This window comes from Coloeus monedula, assembly GCF_965178545.1.
Source record: "Coloeus monedula genome assembly, chromosome: 15".
NCBI lineage: Eukaryota > Metazoa > Chordata > Aves > Passeriformes > Corvidae > Coloeus > Coloeus monedula.
This window is the reverse complement of record NC_138795.1, coordinates 11,595,907-11,616,794: the sequence shown is the minus strand read 5'-3', so window position 1 is coordinate 11,616,794 and position 20,888 is coordinate 11,595,907.

Here is a 20,888-nt window from a genome sequence, read left to right as displayed (position 1 = left end):
GGAAATAGGAATAACAGTTCTTTACTATATATATATATATATATATATATATATATATGTATATGTATATGTATATAACCAGTCAAACAAAACAACAACAACTATGGCAGTAACAGCACACACAAACCCAGTCCCAGCCTTCTCGGCTGTCGGGCCCTTTCCCCTCGGGTGCAGTTCCGCTCGCAGCCGGCAGGGGCGCTGGCGGCTCCCAGTGAGCAGGGCAGGTGCGATGGTTCCCCCGCGGCTGCAGGGGGCGCTCCGGAGCGAGCTCGGGGAGCACGCGGCACCTGTGCCCTGGAATCCCGGGAAGGGAAGGAACAAAGGCTTCACAAACCCCTGGGCAGCCGATCCCGGACTCTCGGGAACGGCAGGCTGGAAACGGCAGGCGGGAGCAGCAGGCTAAAGCGGCAGGCTAGAGCGGCAGGGATGAACGCAAATCCCGGGTGGCAGGCGAGATGTATCCAGGTGGGAGAACCCCACGGGTGCCCAGGCAGGCAGGGCGAGCAGGGCTACAGCGTAGCGAAAACTCGAAGCAGCAGCAGCGGGGCAGGGCAGCCACAGCTCGGCCTCCAGCAGGGCAGGGAAAGCGGCTTTTGGGGTCCCGGCGTTGTTTCCAGCAGGAAGAGAAGAACGGCCAAAAAGAAAGAAGCAGCAGCTCCTTTCTCTGCAGCTTCTCTCTCCGGACGCTCAGAGCGAACTGCCCCCACACCCAGGTGTAGACAAAAAAGTAGCCAGGCCCGCCCCACTCCCTTTTTGTCTTTCTTAAGTACAGCTATTTGTCCCCTAGCAACATGCATATGGGAGAAAATTCCTTTAACAGAAAAAAAAAACCCTAAGACTAAACTAAAACCCCAACAGTAGTGCAGGGTGCGGGTATTGAAGGCTGAAATTATACATGTTCTCCTATATTTAACTAATTAAGCAGATATTTGAGTATCCATTCATCTGGTTTGTGCTTTTTTAGGTTTGCCACCATTCAGTAAACACATAATTTTAGCTCTATTCCTCACATAAGGGATGTGCTTGGGAGTGATTAAAAATGTTAAGCTGTGCAAGGTGGACTTCACATTATTCTTGCAGAAAATGTGTTTTGATGCCATTTCCATACTGTCTCACTCAGCCTCCTCTAAAAAGGGGGGGGAAAAAATGAAGACTTATTTTAGGAGAGTGTGTTCCTTACTGGGAAAGAGAAGAAATCAGAAAAAAACATGTGCTGCACATTGGAGAGTTTCAAACTTGTTCTCAGCTTTTGCAAAAAGTGTCATAATGAACCTCCCACTTAGAGATCTGTAGTAAAATTGAATCTGTGACATTCTTGCTTATAACACCACGTTCCATGTTTCAGTAACCTGTTTATGCTCTGAGGCTTTGGAAAAACAACAAAACAAACAAATGGCTGAGCAGGTCAAGTTCTAAAGCCTGGTTTAGGACAGGAGTATGTCTGCTGCCTGTATCAGCCACTGCAGAACATCACAGCTACACTTGCACTGTAGCCCTTCTTTCAGGGAAGACTGCTGGTGCTCAAACTCCCACATTACTTACTTGTTCTCTGAGAGTGTATTTCTGCAGGCAGTCCTGTGAATCAGATTATATGATTTAATATTTTGTAGGACTTGTAATAACGAGGCAAGTAGAACTGTCCAACATGGAGCATCTTCCATTTCAACCAGTACGGGAAGCTGGAGGAGATTTATTGGAAAGAAATACTGCCTTCCTGCCATTAATAAAACTAAAGGGTTTAAGTAGTGCTGCACAGTTATTTCTCCATGTGAATTTATGAGGGCATTCAGGGAGACCTGTTTCTCTTCACCAGGTTCCCTTTCCCTTGCAGTGAGTGATGGTTGTGCCATGCTGGCTGCAAGGCAAGCAAACAGTTCATAAATGTAACTACCTTCAGGAGAGCTCCTGGAGCACAGCAAGGTGCTCTAACAGAGGAAGCAGTTAAGGTGGGCATGCTGTAAAATAAATGCATTGCTACTTAAAGAGTTGTCTTTGCTCTGTTTATACCTCACTTGCTGCCTGGTACAGACTGAGTGGAAATATTTTCAGTAGAGGTATCTCTGAATCTTAGGCAATTCTGCTCATCTTCAATGTGCTGTGTCAGTCACCTACTGCCTCTGTTCCTGTCCTGAAAATCTCTGTTGTGCTGCACAGGGAAAATAACCCTGAATCTGGGCTGGGAACAACTTGTGAACTTATAATAGTCATGTATCGAATTCTACTTGTACCTTGCACACTATATAAAAGGAAAGATTCTTACTCTTTTTAGTTTGTTTCTTAACACCATATAGCTCAGAGAGGAAGTTTGTTTAGTTTCTATGGTTCGAGAAGGGCACCTTCTAGGTTCATTAGGGGAAAAAAAGGAAAATTCTTAATAAATTTGTGTTCAAAATCTAATCTAGTAGAAAAGTGGGTTTTTTCCATAAAATCTGTAGATACTTTTCCCCTAAGGGTAACAAGATAAATATATTGTTTGGACTAAAACACTCATTTCTAATAAATGGCACTGACCTACTTTAGTGCTGTTACATGTGTAACTGGGGCAAAATAATGTGTTAACCTTTCTTTAAATATGGGAGTAGCCTGCAAAGCTCAAGCATGTAAACATAGGAAAAAAAAATAGGAAATAGAGCCCTGAATCCGCATTGTCTACCTGCTGTTTGCCTTTAAATATTGTGCTGTTAAAATAATACCTTGAATTTGCTAAGATCTGTTACTTGTAAAATGCTCAGCTGATGTGGGTTAAGGCAACATATTTTTCACAGTTCTACATTTTTACAAGAAATACTTTTATGTGAAATGCTGTTGGGATGAGTGTAAAACAGACAGTTGTTCTGAATTTTTTCCTTGCTGTGACACTAACAGTCATTTTTCTATTTGCAAAATGGGTGGTTCATTTACATCATCAGCTCTTTACAATGACTACCAGGTTAATGATTGCAAAACAGACAGAGGGCTTTAAAATAAGTGGTAAACTCTTTCTTATCCTGCTCTTATATCAAGTAGAGCCAGAATCATTTGATATGGCATCATTTAATATTTGAGCACTGTGACTGTTTTCTCATGCTGCCACTAGTTACCTGTTCAGTTGTTTCCTGGGTGATTAGTTGGGGTTGTTCAACCCTCCTGGCTTGCCTCTGCACTGAAAAATCTCTAGAAGACATTCTTTTTGTAACCTTAGCATCTGTGTTGCTATTCTTTGGGTAACCACCTATTTGAAGCATACTGTGTGACAGACCTTGAGGACAACTGCCTCATGTAGTACCACTAATCCCAAGAACCATCATCACCTTTTGGAAATGGTCTTTGCTTGTCAGCAAAAAGTGGAACTTGCTATACAATAGTCTTGAAAGTGCTTTTGTTCCTTTCAAATTTCTGTAGGAAATCCCCCTGCTGTGTCTATATATATACCTGTATGTTATGTGATTAAGAAAAGTTTGTTTTAGGAGAGATCCCTGCTTTATTTCTTAGTGTTATCAAATCAAGAATTCCATCAACCACATACTTAACATAGGAACAATTTGGTAAAACTACTGGCAAGTGTGGCAATAGGGAAGTATTGATGAGTGCTAACAGGAAATCAGGCTATCCACTCTCATGCCTCAGACAGCTACAAAACTAGGAACATTGACAGTCCATTTTTTAAAATAGCTCACTTTTCTCTTACTAGTGGAAGCACAGCTCCTTGGTAAGGATGCCACAATTAGCCCTTGTGAACAAGGTTCCTAAAGCGTATGTATTGCCTTTCATGCCAGTGTTCCATGAAAAATTTGCTTAGATATTACAGATGTACTAGACTGTTGTAATGGCAAGGCTGACCAATGTGACCTGTGGGTTTTGTCCAAGGGCAACTTCTGAAAATAATTTCTTTTTGTAGAATTCACATGGTACAGTAACAAACCATATCTTGAGGCACTGTAGTGCACTGATGAATGAAAAGGTGGTGTACTGGGTACAGAAATAGATGATTTTGCCGAGAGACTTTGTCTTCTAACTGCTAAGAAAAGCAGTAAAGCCATTATGCAGTAGCTTCTAGTTTAGACTGATGTAATAGTAACTACAGATTGCTGTGGTTATTTTACAGCCTTCACCCACTCAAGCAGTGATGGCGGTTAATATTATTAGAAGGAGCTTGCAAGTGTCACACCTCTGTTCCAGGCAATGTAACTCCCAGCATCCTATGGTATTTATAACTTCATTATATGCTCATGTAATGAGAAAAGACAGAGATAAACACCCACAACACTCACATTAGAGAATATAATTAAGGAATAGAAAAGAAGGAAGAATACAATTAAAGTTGTTGAATCTGTCTCTGAATTTAGAGGAAAAGAAGTTCCACTGTTTACAGCAGGTCAGCTGGGCTTACATAAGATACCTAACAAATGAGTAAAATTCCATAAAGTTAGACTGACAGCTTTCCAAGCTCATAGTACTCCCTGTTCAAAGCAAAGCTGTAAAAAAGATGGTTTCCATCACCCACTTCAGGGTTATAGCTAAAACCCATCTCAGTTAATAGCTGGAGAAGATGACTGAGTCAAGTTCCACGTGTAGCAGCAGATTGTAATCAACTTCAGTGTGAAGATACAGCTTACAATCTGGTGCTTTTAAAAGCAAGCTTGAAATCACTGTAGCAACGCACAAGTAGACTGCTCTGACAAAAACAGAACCTTTGGCAGTGATACAGAAGCTCTCTCACACATTCTGGGACCAGTTGTAACACTTCAGAATTCGTGAGGAAAACTTGGGTGCAAGTCTTTCTTGTGTCAGCAGTACAAGCAAGAAGAGGATGATAAGAACTTTTTTCCATTGACTCAAGAACAGACTCATGACCTAATGCGATTTCAGTGGAAACTACTGTATGTAAAAGGTCAGCCTGGAAGTGAAGTGATTTATACACCAAAGAGCATTAATGCTTTTTGTTGTGTTTGACTGAATGTCATCTGGTTTTGATTATAATTGAATTAATGGAGTATTTTGAATAACCAGTCCTAGTTTGCAACAGAAGTTAGCCACCCTCAAACTTTAAAGGCAAGCAAAAAATATTTGCTATTTTTGTTCAAACAAATCTTGGCTACAAATCATCAGAGTGACTTTATGCTTCATGTTTTGCTCTTTAAATACATACTAATTAAAACCTGAAATTTGTGCCAGTGTTTATGATAGTATAAAGTTCTACAACCAAACAAATAGCTTGCAGAAGAGAAGAACAAAACAGGTTTTCATGAGTTAGAATTTAAAGTCTCAGATTTTAGAAATTAAGGTAATAATAGCAGAAAAGGTATTTGGGTTGGTTGTTTGGTTGGGTTTTTTTTCATTTAGTGCAAATCTTCAGAATGTTTTTGCAGTCTGATACTTATCATTCTGCTTTAAGGACACATTTCACACGAGCAATCTTAAGCAGAATTAAAATTTCTTCATTTCCATTGGTTAAGTAGTAATTAACAACACAGATTATGATAATATTGTCTCAGATGTTGCAACCAGATGGAAATGAAGATCAGGCTTGGAATTAGATTTATTAAATTCATTTTGGATTCAGCCTTAACATTTTCTGTTCTGGTATCACTTGGATTCCATTCTGCCTCTCATTTCTGGGATCAGTCAACTGATTGCTCATTGACATGATTGTTTTGCATTCACAAAAATGACTCCACAAGTAATTTGTTGCAAAGCAACAAAAAAGTAAACCTAGGGAATCTTCAGAAGGACAGAGGCATGTATTTGCTTTTTACCTTAAGGCTTCATATGAGATTTCAGACCAGAAATAAAAATTTGCCAATGTTTGCTTTTCATTTCCTTATCAGAGATTTTGTGATAAACTTTACTCAAAACACAGAGCTTGAACATAGATTGGGAGAGGAAGTTTGAATTTGCCAAAGATTCTGACAAGGAAGTATTTGTATGCAGCCTGAGGAGATGCTCAGTTGGGATAACAGTCTGTTAGGCCCGAAATAATCACAGCATGGAGCATTTGCTTCCCATCAGCCCATTTTTCTTGGCCTTGCCTCATTGTATAAAATAAATGCACTGCTGAATAACAAAGTGGTGCCTCATCATGCTCCCTGGTTCTGGTATTTACATATCACTGTTCTCTAAATGCAGCCTGCTTATGCTGCCTCACTGCAGTACATCTGATACTCTGCAAAGATGTAGTTTCTGACGTGACTGAGTTAATTTCTCTTACTTCAGTTACGTATTTTTCTATGGGGATAAAATGTGATGTTTCCCAATTACCTAATAATTCCTGTTTCCTTGCAAAAGGTCTGGCTTGGGTCACCTTGCAGTACAAACATAAGCTCTTTTTGTGTCCATGGAACATTGCCTGTAGGCCACTTCTCCCTGATTTCTTGCTTTAGAAAGAGCCAGAATAGTTGACTAGTTTTAGGCACCTGCAGTAATTTGCAGTACAAGCGGATCAGTGTTTACCCCCTACCCCTGTCCTCTCCCACCTCCCTCTGTCACTGCTGCCTGAGCTGGCTGCCTGTCAAGTGACTCATTTTCTCTGGAACAAGGTGACATTTCCTAAGATTATGTTATACCTCTATGACTTGACAGATGGAGGAACAAGAAAGATCACAGAAGAAACGAGATATTAATAGGATTAGGTGGTTAGAAACCTTTCTAGGAAAACTAGCCTTGACTGGGCATACTGTAAATTTTGGTCTTTTAGATTTTATTAACATGGGTGTGGGGAGAAACACCCTGTCAACAAGTGAATTTTTGTATTATACTCTTTTGTGGTCTTATAAAATAGTTCCTCTCATATTACCCCATTTTATCTATCTAGTTTATTTAAATGCAAAAATGCATATCCTAGTTAACCTAGCCTGTGAGAGGATGGCCATATAGGAGGAGAGAGAGGATTGAAAGGAATTTTACTAAGGTTTTTAAAAGGGAATTAATGCTTCCAAGGAGCATTTCACAAGTACATATTATTATGCATTTTATTCTCAGATTCTTAAATCAAAATTTGTGGTGGTCTCCAAGGCCAAGGAAACCTGTGAGCAGGAAGGGGAGACCAGTTTCCTGTGTCCATTTTAACCTGTGTCCATCCTCCAATAGCTGACATGGTCCTCTCAGGTCTCCAGGTGTTCTCCATGTGGTGCATGACTGCCAGGAATGTGTTTCTGGACTGAAGTGATTTTCATGTCATTCTTTCAAAAATGCCTGAAAATAATTGCTCCAGGTAGAACCAGAACAAGTTTATCCTGTGTACACATTGTACATACCTGTGCCACCAGCCCAGGTTTCACTAGACATTCCTTCAACAATGCTGTGGGATTAGGTCCTGATCAAGCTTTCCCTTAATCTTTGATTGACATGGAACTGTGCCCTAGTGAATTGGCGGTCTTTTTAGCCTCTCTGTTTTTTGTTTCCATTTCATACAAATAAGTAACTATTCTCTTTGAGGCACTTTAATATTCAGATTTGGAGAACTGAAATTAGAGTCAGCACATTCTGACAAAAACATGGTTGCATAAAAGGTTTTTACATAAAGGATCTTCTGGTCAGTTTCCAGTTTATTTTCATTTTTTTTCTGCTTCCTTTTGGAATTTTTCAGCATAGCTGAGTTCCCACATGAACATCTGCAACATAATTTTCAGCCTAAGTGCTTTATAATCATACATACTATAAATATTAGATTGTCTTTTAGAGCCCATTTCACTTTGATTTTGAATATTAAGTGGAACAAACAAAAAAAATTATTATTCCGACAATTGCTCTAATTTTGGTGTCCTCATTTCTGGGCTAAAATGCTACTAAATTCTGCTATTACTGACGTTTGAAATACATGGTCTTCTAATTAAGTAGTGTGCAGGACCACTGAGAGAGCTGGAGACAGAGGTATACATTGGATAACAAGTATTGGTTTCTTTTCCAATAGCAAACTCAAAGGACTTCTGAATAGGCAGATGAGAGCACAAGGGAACATTTCCCCATCCTACAGCAGAGAATGCTTCTCATGCGATTTATTCAGAAAAACAAGAGACAGCTGTGCAAAAAGCCCCAGCCAGACATAGATATTGGGCTGGAAGGGTGTATTTGCGGTTTACTAAGTAAACCTTTTCTGATTAAATGGGTTTCCAGTACAGTGGGTCTACAAGTTGCCTCACTTTGCCTTACCATAATCTTCACTTGCCTCTCTATGCTTCTTTTTCCCCAGGATCTGGGTGGAGATTGCTTCTTACAGTGTTATGCTGGTGGCCAGGGTTGTGTCTACCCTGGAGGTTACTTTGCTCAAGCTGAGTTACTGTAGTCATGCTTAATTGATGTTGAGGAGGGCTTATTGCAGTCTGTTACTCCACGACTTCTTTTAGAATGGACTGGGCCCAAAATTCTTTAATACTTTTAAAATCCTTAAAGATGGACTTTTCCCAGCCATGGAGAGATGGTAAGAATTGTAGAATCCTGATGATGCTGGTTGCTGATGTTTTCTCAGATTATTGGTGTCTTCAGTGTTTTTATAGATGAGGCAGGTTCCCCAGATGCAGAATGCTGTCAAGAAGCAGATGTAAGCTAGAGATTTATGTCATGTCAGCTGAATCAGTGAGGGACACTGTAGCATACCCATCTTTTCATTTCCTTATCTGGGTTTCTTTTTCTGATAACCAGGTTATGGAAAGAATAAAGATGAAGTTTTCTAGAGCTCAGGAAGGAGTTAGGTCTGAAATATTTTTACTTTTTCTCTATTAATTACCCTTTCTTCTATAAGCAAAGAAAGGATTGAATGTTTGCCAGTATTTAAGACCTTATATGGAGGCTGTTTCCAAAGGTCAGTGGTATGGGCTGTATATACAGTTTTGTTTAGGCCAATGTATGTTCATGTGGCATAGAAAATTTTTTAGTATTATTTGAAGTGAACTATAAGAGATTCTGTATTATGTCTCTTATGTGTCTTGGATAAGAGTGATAAAGACCTGTTTTCAGAAAACGTCTGTATTTAGAACAGTACCTGCAAGTGCATCCTCAAAACAATATCCATGCCAAGACGTGTAGTTCTGACTATTTCTTAAAATGGCAACTCTCACTTCTGCACTGGCGTGAGCCTGCAATCTTCTGTCTGCAACTATGTTTACTTATTTGCAAATACATACGCACAGAAAATATTTTTAGGAATTCACTGCCAATGTCTGGCAGTAAGAAAAGCCACAAGAAGAGTCATGAAAACCACAGCCCTGGCTGCCATTTCCATCTGATGTCTCTAAGTAACACCTTGCCATTTTGAACTTTGTCAGGGCTCTGTGCAAATGTCATTTCCCAATGTGTCCTCAGCTGAAGATGTGAGTGGGGCAAATGTAATCCTTGTGTTGAAAAGTGGCAGAAGCTGCCTCTGCCTACACTTGTGAAAAATACAGTGAGCCCAAATGTAATAATAGCCCACTATAGTACTTGGGCGTGCTGGCAGCAGTGATACTCCTTGCAGCAAGCCAGATAACTTTAGTCTAACCATTTAAATAAGCACCTAATGTGGGAGACCAGAGCAAGCTCATTATACACAGAATGAAGTTAACACAGCACCCAGCATTACTGTTTGCAAGCTGGAAACTTCCTTCTTGAATAATATCTGATAATCATACTTGTCTGCATGACCTGTATGTCAGCATATGCTGAGAGCACATCTATTTTGAAACCGGTCTTAATAACACAGCTGCAGCCCTGCAGAAAGGAGAGCTGCCTGAACATGCCTCTGCACTGCTCAGCTACAGCAAAGTTCTGCATCAAGCACTGAAATTCTGCCCTGGGCTCAGGAAAGAGCCCTATAATTAACCTATTATTGCAAGATTTTGGGGTTTATTCCCTGAGGAAAGAGCATCTAGGTAAGACATGAAAAATGTGTCAATCTAGTACGGTAATAGAATAGAGAAACCCTGTGGTCTCATGACGTATTAGATTTACACAAAGCTCCTTTTTGTTTATGCCCCACAAGCACAAACTTGCACTCAAAACCATTATATAATTGTTAATCCATAATACATTTCTCTTGTCAGGTGAATGACAACAGTCTGCACTGACCAATTTTTTTTGAATGAAGTCATTTTTTGGAGCTCTTTTTTCATTCTAGTGACTTTCATGCTGCAAGTATTATAGCTCTACTATAAAATGCTACAGGATAATTTTAGGCTGTGGTCTGTATCCTGCTAATCAATACAACTGCATTCCTCATTCTCCCCTGTCTCCTTTCCTTTTTCAATTAGTCTTAACTACATGATATTTTCTCTGAAATGTGGCTGAGGAAGAATTTCTGTATAGTATCACCAAAAAGTGAAAGAGCTTTCTAGCAGATAATTGCAAAGCAGATAAAGTAGCTTGTGGCCAAAATTTCTATAATACTCAATTCACTTGGTAACGTTTATCTCTCAGGTCAAACCTTCCCAAGAGTGGCTCTTTTGAATGGATGCTGCATCATCCATATGGAGACACAAGAAGAAAAATTGTTGCTGCTTTCAGTTAGGAAATAAAATAGAACTTTTGGAATAATAGAATTAAGTCTTAGAGGGGACTTGCGTTATTTGAGACCTTCTTGATTTACAGGTAATGTAGAAGTGAAAATATCAGGTCAAAACTTGGAATCATTTACTTGGTTATAATTCTTGATAAGGCACACTCCTGCAAGCATTACCACTGCATTTTCTCACAGTACTGATTTTCAAAAATAAGCTCCACTGTGTCTGAAATTTTGCCCTGAAGTTCCAAAAAACTAGCTTTTGAAAACAAGGTGCAGATCTTGTCTTTCTTTGATAGCTCTGAAAGTGACTGTTAAGAATCTCTACCTTCTGAATTTGTTTATACATACGCCTATGAGCAGGGTTTTTTTTCATTTAATGTGGAGTCCTTTATAAACAGCACGAGGCATGATAGTGTAAAATTTTTGTGCATATGCAGGAGAGACAGGACTCCTTTCTCCAGCCTTTTAAGTCTGGGATGCAGAGATCTGCACCTGAGCCTGTTTGGCAGGAATGAGGCAACCTCAAAAGAGGGAAAATTGTTTTCTTATTGCTGGCTTTCTGGTGAGTTTTCTCCTACAGTTAGCAATACACAAGAGTCTTCAAAAAAGAGATAGCATTTGAAAAAATATTTGTATATGTCACAACCTCTCCTTCCTTGCTAATAACATCAGCATAGCTCTCTAATGCAGTCTGTTTCTATCATATAAGGGGGAAGTTTTCTCTAGTATTGGATGAGATGAAGCAATCACAAGGAGAATACTAATTATATAGGCTAGCTATGAAAAATTGAGAAGGGCTCTTTTGACACAGGATGCAAAAGGAAAACACCATCAGTACTCTGTTGTAGCATCCCTTTTCCAATAAAGGGAAGTATTTCCCAAATATGTTTTGCTGGCTTACAACTGCAGTAGTCACAAATAGAAGACAAAGTATTTGAAGATGTAAAAGCCAAATTGTGTCTACTGCATGCTAGGGTATTTAGTACTATCTTCCTTCTGGTTTCTTTCTTGTTAAGTTCTTAAAAAGAAAGTTCACAAGTTGCATAAAAATGCCTACAACTTCCCATTATAGTATGACATACATAAAATAATTTTAAAATAAGCATAGACCTGCCTGAGAAGGCTTGAGATGGGTGAGTATAAGGTATTTCATCTGTGATCTGCAGATCCATCTGTACATGTTGTAATCCACACTTGGAAAGAACTTGCCACTGTGATTCCCTTTGTCTCTGCCAACCCAGTGTGCCTTTCAGCTCTTCTAACAAAAGGAATAAATAATTATCCTGTTTCTCTCTTTTTTTCAAATGTGTTCATGTACCCTGGATACTTTATGTTATGGATACAGGCAAGGGCTATTTGTCAAATTTTATCACAGTGCAGGCTAAATCATGAGCACAGTGGCTTCACAGATGTTTAGGACAGAAATGTAACACAGTCTTACCAATGATGAAAGTTTCATTCATTGATTAAATACAGGAAGACGAAAATAAAAGAGGATTTCAAAACATGAATGGTGGTCTTGGTTTTTATAAGATAGAGTTAACAGCTGCTTATTGCAGTGAATACATTGCTGTTGTGTTTATTCCACATGCAAAATCGCCCTTAGGAGACAGGGTTGTTGATAGCTTTTCACAAACAGGAGCTTTTTCAGAGTACCATTACAAAACTGTTAGGCAAAAAGTGTCTCTTCCAGGAATAGCACAATGCACGCTTTTTAGTTAAAAGAAGATGGATGTTTTAATCACATGCAAATGACAAAGAAAAATTGTTTCCTTATGTTGTTCCTCTGAACTGCCTGATGACACAAGTTACCAAATCGAACCCCAGACTCTACAGAAAGAGTATGCCAGTACTCCGTTTTTTTGCAAAGAAATTCTCATTTTTCAATAGCTGCCTGATGACATTGTGAATGATACCATTTTAATTTACAGCATATTGTTTGCTACCTTCTTCCATTAAATATCACAAATCTTGAAAACTTTCTGGGACATACTTTCCTCCATAGCTTTTTGGGAGAGGTGCAAAGGTTTTCACACTTTTGTTATTGCTTCATATTTCAGACATTTTGTTGCAGCTTGTGAAATAATGTGAGTACTGCATCTACCCTCCTGCACTAACACCATCTTATACATTTATCATCTCACATCTTAGTGTAATTGAGTGCCTAGCTGACATATTTCTGTATGGTAAGTCACCTTCACTATAGATAGTAGTTTAATCACTTCTATGTTGATTGTCTGGTTTGTTCCAAATGCAGAAGTTCAAGAATTGAGAATACCTAGACATGTTTTAGATTTTTGCCCATCTCTTGAGACTGTAGTATCTCCACTGGAAGCACAGAGAAGAGTGAAAAAAAATTGGACTGTGGGAAGGAGTGCTTTTTCGAAAAGGAAGAATAAAAGAGGTAATGGTCTGTTATAATTTTATAGAATTGTAGTGGTTTGGTCCAAAATACTCATTACCATTTACCTTCTGTGAGATAAGAATTAGGAGAAAGCAAAGCAGGCACAAAACTTGAAAGAATATAAAGAAGTTTTTTAACAGACCTAAAAGAAGGGGGGGGGGGGGGGGGAAATCATACCACACCTTCAGAACACTTCTCCTCCCCCCATCTTTCCCCTTTCTCCCACGGTAAAAAGACAACCCTTGAAATGTTCAGTCTGTTTACCACTTCCATAATAACCTTGTTCAGTTCACTTAGGGAGAGGAGTCTCTCTTGCTCATGCTATGGAGACATCTCCACGAGAGGTTCTCTCATGGCTTCAGTATCACGAGACAGCCGCCCGTGTTGGTTCTCTGCTCGCATGTGAGAGTCCCTTCCCCCAACTTGCAGCTTTTCCCACAACTGCTTTTGAGGGTCCAATCTTGAGCTACTGGGGTACCATTTTAAGGTTGAGCTGTTCAAAAACAAAAGTTCTCTTCACCCATCTCTGGGAGTATCTTCATCTCTAAGAATAGAGGACCTCCTCCTTCCCTGGGAGAAAAAAAGCATCTTCATCTCTGAGACTATCTCTGGGAATATCTCTAAGAACAGAGGTCTTCTCCTTCCTCATTGCTTCCATCTCTCCCTGTTCAAATTTCTCCTCAAATTACAGCTGCTTCAGCATTTGCTTATTCCAGCACAGGTGCTTTTGCTCACAAGTACAAGTTGACCGCTCCACCCCTCATGCTTTCATGAAATTACAACGGGTACTCGGATATATCATAGTCCATCACCACCATAGCTTTACAACAGAATTTCAGCTTTAAGCATCTCCTCTTTCTTTTTAAGCATCTCCCTCAGGTTTTCAGCTCTTCACAGCACTAAAAGGGTTAATCTCACCTGGGCCTTGCAGCTGGAATTTTGCTTATCGCTGTTGGTCACATGATCTTTGCCAGGAAGTGGGTAGCGGGCAGCTTCAGCTGAATCTTCAGCCGCACTGGAGGGGGGGGCCACACTGTCTGCACAGAGCAGGGCTTGGGGTGGGGGGGGGGGGGGCGCGCGAGTGGAATAGGGCCGCACGGCTCCAGGATGGCTGTGGCCTGGCCTGGGCCCAGCCCAAGCAAGTCCTGGCCCAGACCCAGCAGGGCCTAGCAGTGTCCACCTGTCCCCCAGCCAGAAGCAAGAGAGAGCTGGCTTCCCAGGGTTTGTCCATTCTTAAATGTGGACCACAGAGGTGGTCAAAATTCTAAGTGGCTTAAAAATTTGTCAATATTCAAACTAACCTGTTACAGTGGGGATTACTGTAACACGCATATCAAACAAGGCGGCCCGTGGAAAAGAAATATATATATAGGCTGATTCTTGATAGATGTTTCAGAGATATTTATTTCTCCAGCCGCATGGCCGGGATCTGCCGAGGAACTGCCCCCAGTCACGGGACCTGAGGGTCCTTGCCCGCGCAGGGGAACACAAAACAACCAATGGGGAATGAGGTGTCTCCCCCCCAGGGCCCCTCTCCCAGGATTAGGACTACATGGTGGGGGGGAGGGACCCCGACATTTCACCCATTTATTTTTTAAAACAACTGGATAAACAAAACAACAGTTTTAAAACAAAACAAGCCACCCTTCTGAGTCTTTAAATGTCCAAACAGATTCTCTGGAACATCCTAAGGCTGACAGAAGGGAGACAGGACTCTCCGGGCATGCTTTGTGGGGAAACTGAGGCAGGAGAGAGTTTAATTTTTTTCCTCCCCCTTTTCATCCCCCCCTTGGCATCGGAGAAGAGTTGTAGGGAAAGGGAATTGTATAGGGAAGCCATGGCATGAAAAACGGATTAGGAATAAACTGGGGATGGGGTAAACTTAGGAAGGTGTTCATATTGGGTATAGGGTAAAAGGGGAAAGTAGGTTGAGGGTAGGGAAGTTGCTGGGATGGATATTGTTTATAATTTTGTGCATAATGGCTGCCTTTGACTGGAATACCTCCAGGCCCAGTAACATTCACTGCTTATAAACCCTTCTTTCCTTGTACTATATCAAATTGTACAACTTCCCCATCTCCTACACTTTGCAGGTAATTTTTAGGGTTATTCCCTTTAATGGCAGTTCTATGGATGAATAAATCTTCGCCTGTATCATCTCATGTTATAAATCCATCATTGTTTTTGACATTGTACCATTTCACAGTTCCTGTGATTTTTGTTGCTATAACTTCTCCTATCACGTGCTTGCGTGTTTGTCATGGCTGCTGGTCCTGCGTGACTGCCGCCTTGCCAACTCTGACGTCTTGGCCAGGCCCCTGCGTTGCAGCTGCTCTGTGCCCTCCGAGCGGCGCTGCTCCGGCACATGTCTGGGCTCTGCGTGGCCCTGTGTTGCCATCGCCACCGGCCCCGCGCCCCACGAGCAGTTCTGCTCCGCCAACTCCACGCTGCTTTGAGAGCGGCCCCGTTTCGGCTCAGCGCTGCACTGCGCGGCTTCTCGTGTCGCTATGGAAACCGCCGCTTCTCGCTCTACAGGGCTCTGTGAGCCATGTGCTCAGAGCAGGCTTTCACTCCGACCCCCGGTTCCTGGCTGCTCCTGGGGGCCGCCTCTCTGCTGCACGTGGCCCACAGCATCTGTGGCACCTGCAGCATCAATCCCTCATGGGGATGGGGTCTGCGATAAGGTGTGGGCTCCCGAGGGGGCTGGGCATATCCAGTGCAGGCACCTCCGCCGGCACAGCTGCAGTCACACACTCCTGGGATGGCTGCCGCATGGTGTCGGCTATGAGATTATGGCCATCCTCTGCTCTAGGGGTAATGGGACCATAGAAATGCTCCTCAAGAGCTTCACTGATTACAATTGATCCACGGAGAACTTCTGTCACAGTCCATGTTTTGTTTGATCCCTTATCTTATCCCAGATCTCATACCAAAACGACTTGAGGTTAGTTCCAGGAGGATCAATATCAAAAAGTAAGTCTCGAGAAATATAGAAGAAATTTTTGAAAATCCAGTTAAAAAAATGTTCTAGATCTCCCGGAACAAATATTTTCTTGTTTTGTTTGCCAAGGATTTCTTTAACTTCTAGATACATTTCTTTCTGTGGTTCAGAGAGATGCATTTCCCACGATTCTTCCATAGTCCAGAGAGAATATCCAAACCAAGGTCAGAAGAGAGAGATCTAGAGTGGTTTTTACTCACGAATTTTCTGTCCTTAGGGATTGGTGTCTTGCCAGCAATTCTCCACCATTTGTTATGGTGGGGATTACTATAACACGCATATCAAACAAGGCGGCCCATGGAAAAGAAATATATATAGGCTGATTCTTGATAGATGTTTCAGAGATGTTTATTTCTCCACCCTCATGGCCGGGATCTGCCGAGGAACTGCCCCCAGTCACGGGACCTGAGGGTCCTTGCCCGCGCAGGGGAACACAAAACAACCAATGGGGAACGAGGCTGACCAGGGGCAGGGAAACCCTGTGTCTCCCCTCCCAGGGCCCCCCTCCCAGGACTACATGGCAGGGGGGAGGGATCCTGACACTAGCCAGTTGGTAGGTTCTGTCAGGTCATAGAGGAAGCTGTAAGCACCTCTTTGCAAAAGACTCACTTCTGGGGTTATGCTTGCTAACCCATGACAATAATGAATATATCTCTGTGGGTCTAGAAATTTTGAGGGGCATCTACACAAGGACTTGTCCTAGGCTAGATTGCTTTTAGTGAATTTAAGGACATAGATGAGTTCTTTTTGTCCCCTCCTTTCCAAGCCTGACAGGTGCTGAGCTGCAGCTCAGCAATGGGTTGTCCATATATTTCTCATCCTGTTGCACAGGGACAGGGTGATTAAGCACAATGCAACTTTCTGCAGCCCTGGCTGCTCTTTCTGACCTTGTCCCATGCAAAGCCTCAAAATCCCAGTAAGAAATCAAGCAGGAGCTTACTGATTCGTTTCAAAGGCAGGATTTCAGAAGTGGCTGACAAAGCGGAGCTCAGGCAAGGCTGCAATAGTTCTAAATGTGCCAGCACTGGAAAAAGCACTTGTTGTAATCACTATGCTGAAGTGGAATAGATGGCAAATCCCAAACATAATGGTGTTGGAAAAGTCTGCATCACCTTAATCTTTCTCTTTCAGGACATGAATTGTGGTGCTGAAGCTTCACTAACCAGATGAAAGAAAGCCAGCTACTTTAGTAAAAGTATGTTGAAAAAATCCACACTTCATGGGTTCTTTCAATGATATCTCTGTGAAAACATAAATCAAATAAGTGTGTAAAACATTCTAGAATTGCAGAAAACGGATTTTAAGAAGGTCTTTCAGAGTCAGGACAGACACATTAAATATATTACCAAAAAGAATGCAATATTTTTTGTGGATTTCCTGCCATACGAAAGATGACATAACACATCAAAGTTCCAAAGAGTTGGAATATTCTTGTAAGAAGTTGTCTGAATTATAGATAATTGTCATTTTACAGAAGGACGTATCTTTGAGTGCTTTCTTCTTTCCTGTTAGGTGATCTGCTAATATTGATGGCACATTTAGGATCCTTTATGGTTTTAGTGATCTGAAACAACAAGTTCTGTTTGCTTCTGCTACTTTTTCATTCCCAGCACTGAAGTTCACAGGTCAAGAATGCCATTATCTTGCTGCTTTGATTATGCATCCAGTTATGTAATTCCCTCCACAGAACACTTGCTTGGTTCTGTGTGGTTTGTGAGGACATCTCTACATTTCCTGCAACACATTCAGTTTCCTGATGGCAGCAACTGGCCTCTCTCTTCATGGATATGACACTGTTTGACCACTGCCTTTCAAAGACTATCAGGAGGAGGGCTGATTTCCAAAGTGAATAAAACAAAATCGTTTCATTAATTCATTTATACACTAAGAAATTTTTTAAGATGGAGTGCAGAGACGCCCTCTTGTATGTCAAGCAGGCTTGCCTAATTGTGACTTGTGAAGATTTAGAAAGTTTCCCAGAAGAAGTTGTGGAAGACATGGTTCTATTATGTGTAAAGCTGCCTTAATTAATCTTGTCTGCTTTTATTTTTAGCAATATGCCTGAAACTATAGCTTTTTTTATTTAGAAATTCTAAGGAATTTCAAGCTACCTTGATGTATCTCAGATACCGAATGAGGTGCTCTGATAGGTAGTGTGTAACTCTGTCACCTACAACTTTTATGAAGATATATATATGTATAATGTGGTGAAAGATGTATGTAGTACAATAGGTGTCTGGGTCACTTTTCCATCCACTGTTCAGATCTTAATTTAAACTGAAATCAACTGGGGAGTTAATTGCTCAGAACAACAACAAGGTGGAAAAATTTTCCAGGTGTCGAGCCTTTAGCCTAGAAAATATGAGCTGCATCATTTGGCTACAATGTTTTCACTGAGTGCTCACTGTGTGTTTTTTGGTAACCACCAACAATGGAATTTCTGCCTTTTCATTATAAAATCCTTCAGCACCACTGATTGCACTTTAGGTCTTTCAGCACCTTAAAGGTTACACTGTAAGGATATGCTGGCTCTAAGACAGTATATGTTGAATATAATTTTGATTTCAGTCAAATACTCATTCATTTGCACACTGGCAGAGTAATTTTCTCTTCTTCCAAGACTCAAACATGTACATATTATTAAATATTATTAAGGGGTTTTTTTTCCAAAGAGGGTGACATACTCTGTATTTCCCCCAGTCTAAATGAGGTGGATTCAGTCACATGTTTTGTTCAGTGGAACCTTGAAGCTGTATAAGGCCAGTGCCTTTCATTTCTGGTTTGCTTTTGCACATTTAGTGCCTTGTCATTGTACAGCAGCTTCTAGTTCTCAAACTCACGCTGTTGGAGCAAGATCTTGTTATGTTTAGATTGAGCATAACAGCACCTATGCTTGCATGGCTGGAGCTCAAGCATCTGGCACGCTGGATCACACCTGCAGTTGTGGATGTGTGTACAAATCCGGAGACAAGTTTTCAATGATAATAGGATTAGTATTGGGAGATTTAATTCCTTTATCTCTCCAACCCATAAAACATCCATTGTTTTAGTGCCGGCTGGCATTTTCCTTTCAAATCAGGTTTCTCTGAAGACTTTGGAAAACTGTTATCTGAGTGTAAATGTGATTAAGCTGATACTGCAGTTCTTTATTATCTGAGCTATTAAGATTCAACACCTGAACCAGTCCCTTTATAAGTAAGAATGAACAGGAAAAGTATTGTAAGAAAGTCAGACATTTTGAGATGTTGTGGTTTGACGGTGGCTAAACACCAGGCACCCATGAAAGCCATTTGCTCACCTCTTTCTGTTATAGTTGGGCAGAGGAAAGGGAAAAAAAGAATTAATGAAGGCTTATGACTGAAGGACTGGGAAGAAAACACTCTAAGTGAAAAACAGGTTCAAATTTAAAGGTACAACATAAATTTATTATTAATAGAGTCAGAGGAGGATAATGAGAAGTAAAATAAGCCTTTAAAACCTTTTCCCCCCACAGCTCCTCCCTCTTTCCCACTGACAGCACAGGGAGACAGGGCATGGGGGTTTTGGTCAGTTCATCACTGAGCTCTTTTTCAGTTTGCTTAGGGAGAGGAGTCTTTCTTTTATTATGCTGTGAGTGCCTCCCACGGGATAAACGGTCTTCCCAAAATTGTTGTGGTGTGGGTCACTCCTCCACAGGTTGCAGTCTTTTAAGGATAGGCTGCTCTAGTTTGGAAGCAAGGGGTCTCCTTCTCTATTTCTGGAAGCAGTGGCCCTCTCTCTTTATTCTGGTCTCCCACTGGATCACAGTTTCTTCTGGCGTCCACCCACTCCGGCATGAGCACTTTTCCCACAGGCTGTGAGTGGATCTCTGCATCCCCTATGGACTTCATGGATTACAGAGGGACAGTTTTTTTCACCATGGTCTTCACCACAGCCTGCAGAGGAACTTTGGTTTCAACTCTTGGAGCACCTCCTCCCTGTCCTTCTCCACTGACCTTGATGCTGCCATGTTGTTCTCTCTTACATGTCCTCACTTCCTCCTCTTCTCTATCTAGAAGAAAAATTGCTGCCCATAGGTACTATTGTTAACAAGTTCCACTAATTCAAAGATTCTTGCAGCATCCCATAGTGCCAAGAGGTTGATTTTGTTTAGGTTCTTCATTGGGGAATCACTTGCCATGTTTCCACTGCTGGCCACGTGGCCCCTCCACTACCACACGGGTGGTGGTGGCTGCCACAGCATTGGCAGTATTTAACACCTCTCTTCATGCAGTGCACCGGGAAGGAGAAGATGCTGCTAACCCTGCCCTTCTGCCCACAGCACGGCTGGCTACAGGCAGCCAGGCAGGCAAGGCTCACTGTGGGCCACACTGAAATGGCAGTGGCTGCGGATCGCCATATGCTGCCCCAGGATAGCGGCAGTTGCAGTGCCTTGCCACCCCTTGGGAGAAAACTGTGCATGTGCTGGTTTTGATTTCCTTCTTAAGTATGTCATCACTGATGTGTTAACAACCTCTCTCTAATTGGGCCAACAGCATGTCCATCTTCAGAGCCATCAGAGAAGGTTCTAGCAGCTTCTCACAGAAACTACTTCTGTGCCCCTCCCCCCTCCCCCCCACTACCAAAAAACCGGGCTGTGCCAAATCAACACATAAGAAAAATGTCTGAATAGATTTGGTGGCACTTTATAATTTGAAAAATAGGATACAGGATTCATGATGGAAAAGCCATTGCTCACCCCTGTTAAATTGACTTTATAAGACACAGAAAATGGATTTTAGATATTTTCTGGTCCCCAGAGATAGAAATAGATTTTCTCATATTGAAGATTTTGTTGTGTCTTTTATTGTGTAAATTCTCTGCAGAAGTTCTGAGATGAAAGAACATACAGTGCACTGAGCAGGAGACTTGTCTTTGTGTTAAACCTCTGCTTGCAAAACATAAAGGGAATTTTCTACCAGAATGGAATTAGTTTTCAGCACTTGTCATGCATTTGTCTTTCAGCCTGCCATCCCTGCTGCAAATGTCTTCGTCTGTGGACTCAGCTTTGTACC